Here is a 7,613-nt window from a genome sequence, read left to right on the forward strand (position 1 = left end):
ACCATAGATATCACCAATAGCATGCTGCTCAATCCACCAAGCTAAATCAAACAATCATCCTCAGGCACCCCGTCTTAGCAAGCAACAAAGATATAACCTCCTGTTAATCATTGCCTGTTGTGTTTCTTGTTTTACTTTGACCTACTCACATGTCTTCTCACTTCAGGTCCTGCACCCATGTGTCTCCCGCTACCCTGATTATCCTCACCTGCCCCTGGTTTTGCTATCAGCCACATACTGATATATACCATATATACTCCCCAGGTATCCCTGTTCTCCTGCCATATTGTCTGTGTTTATCCTAGTGTGTTCATCGCTTGCCAGCATTCTTTCCCAGTATTGGTTTCTATGGGTTATGATTTAGCTTTGTTTCCTGTTTTTTTGGATTTTTGCCATGTGGCCTAATAGGGTACTTGCAATCACTGAAGCAGCCACAGTACATGGCAGCCAAGAAGAAGCTGTAAAAATGCTGTTCCTCTCCCATCTTTGCTAGAAGAAGAGTCCTATTCTAGTGGATGTTGAGCAGAGGACCAGTGCAGGAAGGGTCAGAAATCCTGCAGCAGATGCCATGAAAGACATGAGACGCTTCCTGGCAGAACCCCTCTTCTCCAGACATGCAGACTCTCTTGGTGAAAATCACAGCAGATGGTAAATATGAAGCTTACAGGAAACCAGATTGTGTATTATAGTGATGTCTGTAGCTGTATAATGCTGTACATTTTGAAAGATAAATGAGAAATAACATAAATTGCAATTAATTGCAGAAAGCAGAAATACAATTTGATCTACAGAGAGAAATTTTAAAACAAAGCCAAAGCCATTGCACTGTCTGCATATCATTGTGAGGCATCGAACATACAGCTTCTAACTACAACTGATCACTACGGGTATCTTTGAATTGTTGTATCCCTATGTTTTTTTGCTGTTTTTGCATTTTTTTGTATTGAACATTACATTACTGATAAAGTCCAGATGTTACGCTGCACACCGGGACCTGAGTCTTCTTTTCAACAAAAAGTAGGGAGAACTATGACAATTATGTGTAGGCATCAGTCTGCAGACTCGCATCCATCACAGAAACCATAAAATGCATACATTCATTGGCTGACATTCAAAGCACACTCATAGTAAGGCCCTTCACCTCTGTTTGCCCTCAATGAATGGCATGAGCTGAAACCTTGGGCTGTGATTGAGCTTGATACAGTTTGATTAGAGAAGAAAATATTAAATCAGTCTGTTTGTGTTTGCTCACAGTTACCAGGCCACCAGCACCTTACCACTATCATTGTCGAGGCGCCTCTTTAGGTATTACACCCATTTTGCAATACATAAATAAAATGGGTTCTCATCTTTTAGTTTTTATTTTGCATTTGAATTTAAATTGAACTAGATATTACACTTCATAATTATATATAAAATTATAAATTGTAGACAAGTGAAAAGAGAGGATCCACAATACCAGGGAATAATAGCTCTTTCAGGGACATAACTTTTAAAATATCAAAATAGCAAAAACGTAATGGAAAATACTTTAGACAAAATATTTTACAAAGTATATCCAAGTAGCGGTCTAGCAGCAAGTTTCTTCAGCTGTCTGATATGACTAAATATCCCTGTATTTATCCCTATGGAGTGACTGCATGAAAGCACACAAGAAACCGTAGGCTTGTAACTTGCACACAGTGAGGCACACATGCTCAAAGACCTTCAAACGTACATGCAATATGTTTACGTACAATATACACACCTACGCACCTAATCAGTGTATGGTAGCCTTTCTGGGTCAACAGATTTTCTTTGAGTGCAGATAAGGAAATGTTTTATAAAGTAATTTATCTACATTCCACTTTAAATCTCTAATTAAGGCCAGTGTTTTAGCAGTTACATATGTACGTGGTGCATCAGGTCAATGCTCACCATACTTTTTTGTTTAAATCTTTGCTTACACTAGTCACCTTATGTTCCTATAATGGATACAGGGCACTAATGTAAAAAGGAATGTCAGTTATATTTTTGTCTAACTTCCATCATTTATTTTGTGTGATCTGATGCACAATGTTTTTTACTTAGTTTAGTCATTTAGAAGGCAAACTTACAGTACATGTTTATTTTATTATTTCTATGTGCAACTGCAAGATTTTAAATGAAATCCACAATGATGGGCTTGAACATGACACAGTATGTTATCATAGCTGTTGCAGGAATGCTGTAAAAGGGCTTTTCCAGGCATCATGAATGCAGGGTTTGACTGTGCCAACACCAGTAGTCTTTATCTCTACACTTTTCACAGATCTATGCATTTAAAAGGATTTTGTCTAGGGCAATTATTACTGGTAGAGGCAAATGCTATGAAGAGAGATGAAGTGGAACAGAAACTTGAGACAACATTGCCCAGAAGGGGTAAGCTGGAGGGGGAGATTTGACTGCAGAGAAAAGCGTAGAGAGGGAACGAAAGAGAGTTTTTAGCTGAGACCAGCAGCCGGTATAAGTCACTCTGTCATTTGGTCAGGGGGTCCTGAGAATCTCGAAGCACTTTATTGAACATGGCATTATAGGACACAGCTGCAACACTCTATAAGCCTTGTGGTAGCCTCATTTTATGTTTACTTATGGAGGTAAAACATTACTATTCCATGCCAGTGGTCCAAGGCTTTCATCTTAATTCAGTGCAGGACTGAGCTTAGCAGGCATATTGGACTAATTCATAATAAGCTGCAACCAGGTTACTGCAAATTACACACCTGTTTTTAGTTATTTTATGAGCAATGGAAAGGACAAATAATAATTACAAGCAGTAGGAAGCTAAGGTGAGTCACAGAATGGGTTGTAATTTATTAAATAAAGTGGGAAATGCTCATCATGTTCTCCTTTGTTGCCTGAGCTGTGACATTTGACATATGATTTACTGCACACAGCTCATGGGTGAATAATTGAACCAAAAATTTTAGTCTGGGTATATAATATAACAGTATTAATCTAATGCAATGTTGTTCAATTTCATTACTCTAAATTATTTCTGACCAAAGAGGTGTTGAAATCCAAGGAAACATCATGTGAGCTAGGGTACACAGTTGAGGTAAGTTTTGGCAACTACATTCCCTGTTACCAAGTTAACATATTCAAAAAATCTGCTGCTCTGAGTTTCTATTTTAAACAGGAATGATTTCCTCGGTGACTAATTCATTCTTCATTAACTTTACTGTTTTTCGATCAATGTTAAGTGAGTGTCACTGAAACTCAACACTTTCTGCAGATGTTTCACATTAAAAGCCAACCAGAAGGGAGGGATAATGTCTTTTGGGCAACTGGGAGGCTTTTACTGGTCATATCATGCAGGAAGTGTTGAGTTTCCTTGACATTAACACTGAAGGAAAATAGTGCAAAGAGGAACATGATTAGTGCTCAACACCAAAAAACAAAAACAGTATGGCGTCACAATGCTGTTATATGTACTGATGGAATAAAAATTGTAAAAATGTAAAATTTACATTATCCTGAATATAATGTCTATCATGTTTCTCTGCGTTATGTTTTTGTGTTTTTCTTTTCATGCTACAAGCCAAGGACATTGCCAGGGTTTGTGTCAGGTATATTTGCATACGACATTCAAATGACATTACTTAAACCAAAGAAGTTGAAGTAAGGTAAATTTTAGAGGTAATGTTAAAGAGTGTGTGCATCCCGGGATTGATTTAGAAAGATATGATCCATGGAGGCTAATTGTCTGATTGATTAATTGATAAACATTAATGACACAGAAGATTTATGTGCACACTGAAGGACAGAAGATATTGACTTTGTGATGCAACTGTAATACAAATCTGCACAGTGTGTGACAAAGCATCTAAACAAATGAATGAAAGAGCTTCATCATGACTCTCTGTCACCTTTCAATCTACCTTGCCACCTCATGTCCTCTTTAAATTGTATATAAATGTATTCGCTCACATTATCTGTTATTAATAGGAATTTTATCTGATCTCTATTTATTTTCACTTGAACTTAAAAGTATTGTGAGTGAGCTGACTAAACCAAATCATGAGCTTAAACCCCTGCTCATTACGTTCACTGCATTTAACATTGTGTTCGTAAACCAGCTTCATTCTGTCCTTTTACTGGCATTGGCAGTATCCTACAGCAGGGGTCAGCAACCTATGACACATGTGCCATGTGTCAGTGGGCAAACACTGTGGCACATGAGTTATTTTCATTTTCTCATGTGAGAAAGCAAATTTTATAATACAATATTATGTCACTACTTTGTTAAATATTACATTAGTGTGTTGACATTTAGAAGTTGGTAAATTAGGATAAGTAAAATCTGCAATAAGAAAAAGCAGAGCTCAGTTCAGTCTGAGTGGTACTTGAGCTATAATAGCGAAGATGCCATAACAACCAAATGGCGAGTAAATCCAGCAATCTTTTCAACCCAGTTGAACATCATAGAAAATAAGCATGAGAAAAACTTCAAAGATGAGTCTCACAAAGCTGAGACCATCAAGAGGGCAGTGTCAAAATATGCAAAACAAAGTAGCACATTTCAAACCTCCAAAAATCCAACTACAGAGGGAGGTTATGATATTTTCAACTATAATGCTAAATGAGGAAAACAATTCAAAGACAGAAAATACATAAAGCAACTGAGCAAATAATAGGCCTACAAGTCTGTTATTATTATAAACAAGGTCAACTTTCAGTGATAGTGTAAATATCAATACATAAACTGATTATTAATTACATCTGCATTAGCAAATGCCACTGCCCCACCAGTCGTCTTGATCTTTGTAAAATGACACATACTGTAAAGAAAAGCTTGCCCACCGCTGTCCTACAGCATTCAATGAGCCTTATGGTCATTACAAAAAGCCATTACGAATCTGCTGTATAACAGTATACTTTGAACCATATCCTACGGAGTGATGGCATGTACTGATTGAAATTTATGAGCTGGTGTGCATATTTTTATTATCATATCACTGTACTCTTTTGATGACAGTATGTAAACCTACATGCAGCATGACGCTTGGGTCCTATTTTATCTTGAATTTATCTTCATGACCTCCAACAGAGGCAGAAAATGAATATGACAGAGAAGAGCTGGAGATGTAATGAAACAGAGACACCAATAAGGCACTATTTTTAGTATTTACTTGAAGAAAAAACACTCTTTATCTACACGACAATTATGCACACTCACTCCAGAAGCATTTCACAGTTCAGAAATCTGTGATATGAGCTTCACAGTATGTTTTGGACGAATATTTTCGTAATGTTTTAAACTGAAAAGAAGTTTTATTATGGGAGTTACAGTCACTTGCCACATCATGTTACTTCATTTATCCCACTTGGAGGTGCAAAATATGCTTAGAGTCATGAAGGATATCATATAATGAAACCTTTTCATTGTGCTACCAAGCATGAAACACCCATCCATGGTTGTTATTCTCTCTTTGATGAAAACTATAAATGTAAAAATAAACTACTATTCTTACCTGCTGCTACCGAGTACTTCTGCTGCTTCTGCCCGCTGCGAATGTACGCCAGCTAGGTGCTGTGTTGACCCCTGGAAACACCTGGCCAGCGTATTCAGACCTGGTCAAAACAGATACAGACAAAATCTTTAATGGAAATTCTGACTGAGACACGTAAAGAACTCCACTTCTATCCCTCCTGTTGAACCACACAGCTTTATTACCACAGTGAGCATGCCCTTCTGCCATTGCCTAGCAACCGTCTCAAAGACTCTCAGCCATATGGCCAGTGTAGCCGTTGTGTGGTATATCCAAAGTACTTCTTACCAAACAACATTGCAGTGGCCGATATTAACTACTACTGACTACTGACCACTAAAAGATGAACAAGTCCTGACCGATAAGACCTTGTCTTCCTGAATGCAGTTCCCTCTATACAGCTGAAAAAGGGATCTGTAGGACTGTCTCTGTCTGACTGCAGCCCATTCTCTGCTGTCAAAAGCACTCCACTACCATCAGCCAAACAGGTGGATCCCAGATGGACACATAAGGGCTTTGGGAGGCTCCAGACAGAACACAGGTTTGGCTCTGCTGTCATCTGTTACAACCAGCTCAACAGGTACCATCTATTTTCCCATGCACTAATACCACATTGAAAGTTGTTACTGCAAGACTGCATTTACGTTTTTGTTTTTTTTGGGGGTTTTTTTGGTTTTTTTTACTTCTTATGGCTATGCTAATTATTTCCATTAGTGTCATATACTGTAAGCATTTAGTCTTTATCTTTTCCCCTTAGAAGTTGTTTTCAGACTTTGCTCCTGATAACTCAACGTTAGTTCAGTCTCTGGTGATGTAATTTGTCAGTATTATTAACTTATTAATCTTTCATCAATGCTTTGACTCACCATGTCATATAAGGGCTCTGTGTAGTGTCATAACTCAGGACTATTGCTGTTGATGATGTTGTTATTTAACCATCTAAGATCCCACTGATTTTCACAGAGTAGGTGGGTTTCCATCCGCCCATTTTTATGCATTCACTCATTTTCAATTTTTGGATAGAAAACCTGAGTGGAAAAGCTGAAAATTCAACACAAAATCTTGAAATATCGTAAAACAGTTTTTATGCTTGGCTGAGGTGGAAAAGCTGCTGTATTAATAAGAGCAAAACACAAGTAAGTGCTATGAAAACACACTTAGTGAATAAATCCTGACATACATGAAACATGTGACTTCAACATCCACTGAAACTTCTGCTCCACTGACCAGACAAAAAATAGCAGAAAATGAAAACGTTAGATCTGTGTGGACCGATGAGGAGGCTGTAACTTTGCTCAATGAATACATGAAACAAACATAGTGTAAATGCCATATTTTCATCATTTCTGCATTGTTTTTCACTTTTTGGGGTATGACTGCCTCTGTGCTAACTATGCTATCTTGTTGCGCCCCTCTTCTCCTTCCACTTCTCAGTGGTTTAAAAGCACCTCACTGGTTTGTTAGCACCACCAACTGTATTGTTTGCATAATGGTAGTGGATGGTAACAGGCATTAATTTACATTTTCTTCTGCCAATTTTCTCGAAATTTGGTTCAAATTTGCTTTACATTTGAAAGAAAACCCAGCTACTTTCTCACAACATAAAAATGTGAAATCAGATGAAATTATTAAATCAGATAATGTATAAATGCACCACGTCCGTTATCCTTAAACTTGTCAGAAGATTATGAAAGAAAAGTCCCCCTTATACCTGCAATTTTGAAACACTGCTATACTTTGCTTGGCAGCCAGTATTGCTGCTTGCAGCTGTATATTTCAGAGGAAATTAATTTACATTTATGGTTCATAATGGATCACATATTATCTTTAGTCTCTAAAGTACCAGCATTATTTTTAATATTTTATGTTCCAGGGCATAAATGTGAAATATATTGACTGAAGCATTCTATATGTTGCAATGAAGAAACAGTTGAATAAAAAACAGGTTTTGACAAATGAGGCTTTGTTGGTGGTTGGACTTTGATCAACTTTTGAGATAGTAATTCCTCTTCACTAACAACGACAGAGAATTATAGGTAGAAATTATATTATTGCCTGCATAGAGGAGCAGTTGTCCTCAGCTGACTGAAAGTTACCACATGT

The 7,613-nt window shown here is 37.4% G+C and overlaps 1 long non-coding RNA gene across 1 annotated transcript; it reads left to right on the forward strand.

Annotated features, from left to right (window-relative positions):
* Positions 1–298: 298 nt before the first annotated feature.
* Positions 299–848, forward strand: LOC120793738. The gene is made up of 3 exons (XR_005708033.1): positions 299–409; positions 497–648; positions 765–848. It is a non-coding gene; the product is annotated as an uncharacterized LOC120793738 (long non-coding RNA).
* The last annotated feature ends 6,765 nt before the right edge of the window (positions 849–7,613 follow it).

This window comes from Xiphias gladius, chromosome 8, assembly GCF_016859285.1.
Source record: "Xiphias gladius isolate SHS-SW01 ecotype Sanya breed wild chromosome 8, ASM1685928v1, whole genome shotgun sequence".
Classification (NCBI taxonomy): domain Eukaryota; kingdom Metazoa; phylum Chordata; class Actinopteri; order Istiophoriformes; family Xiphiidae; genus Xiphias; species Xiphias gladius.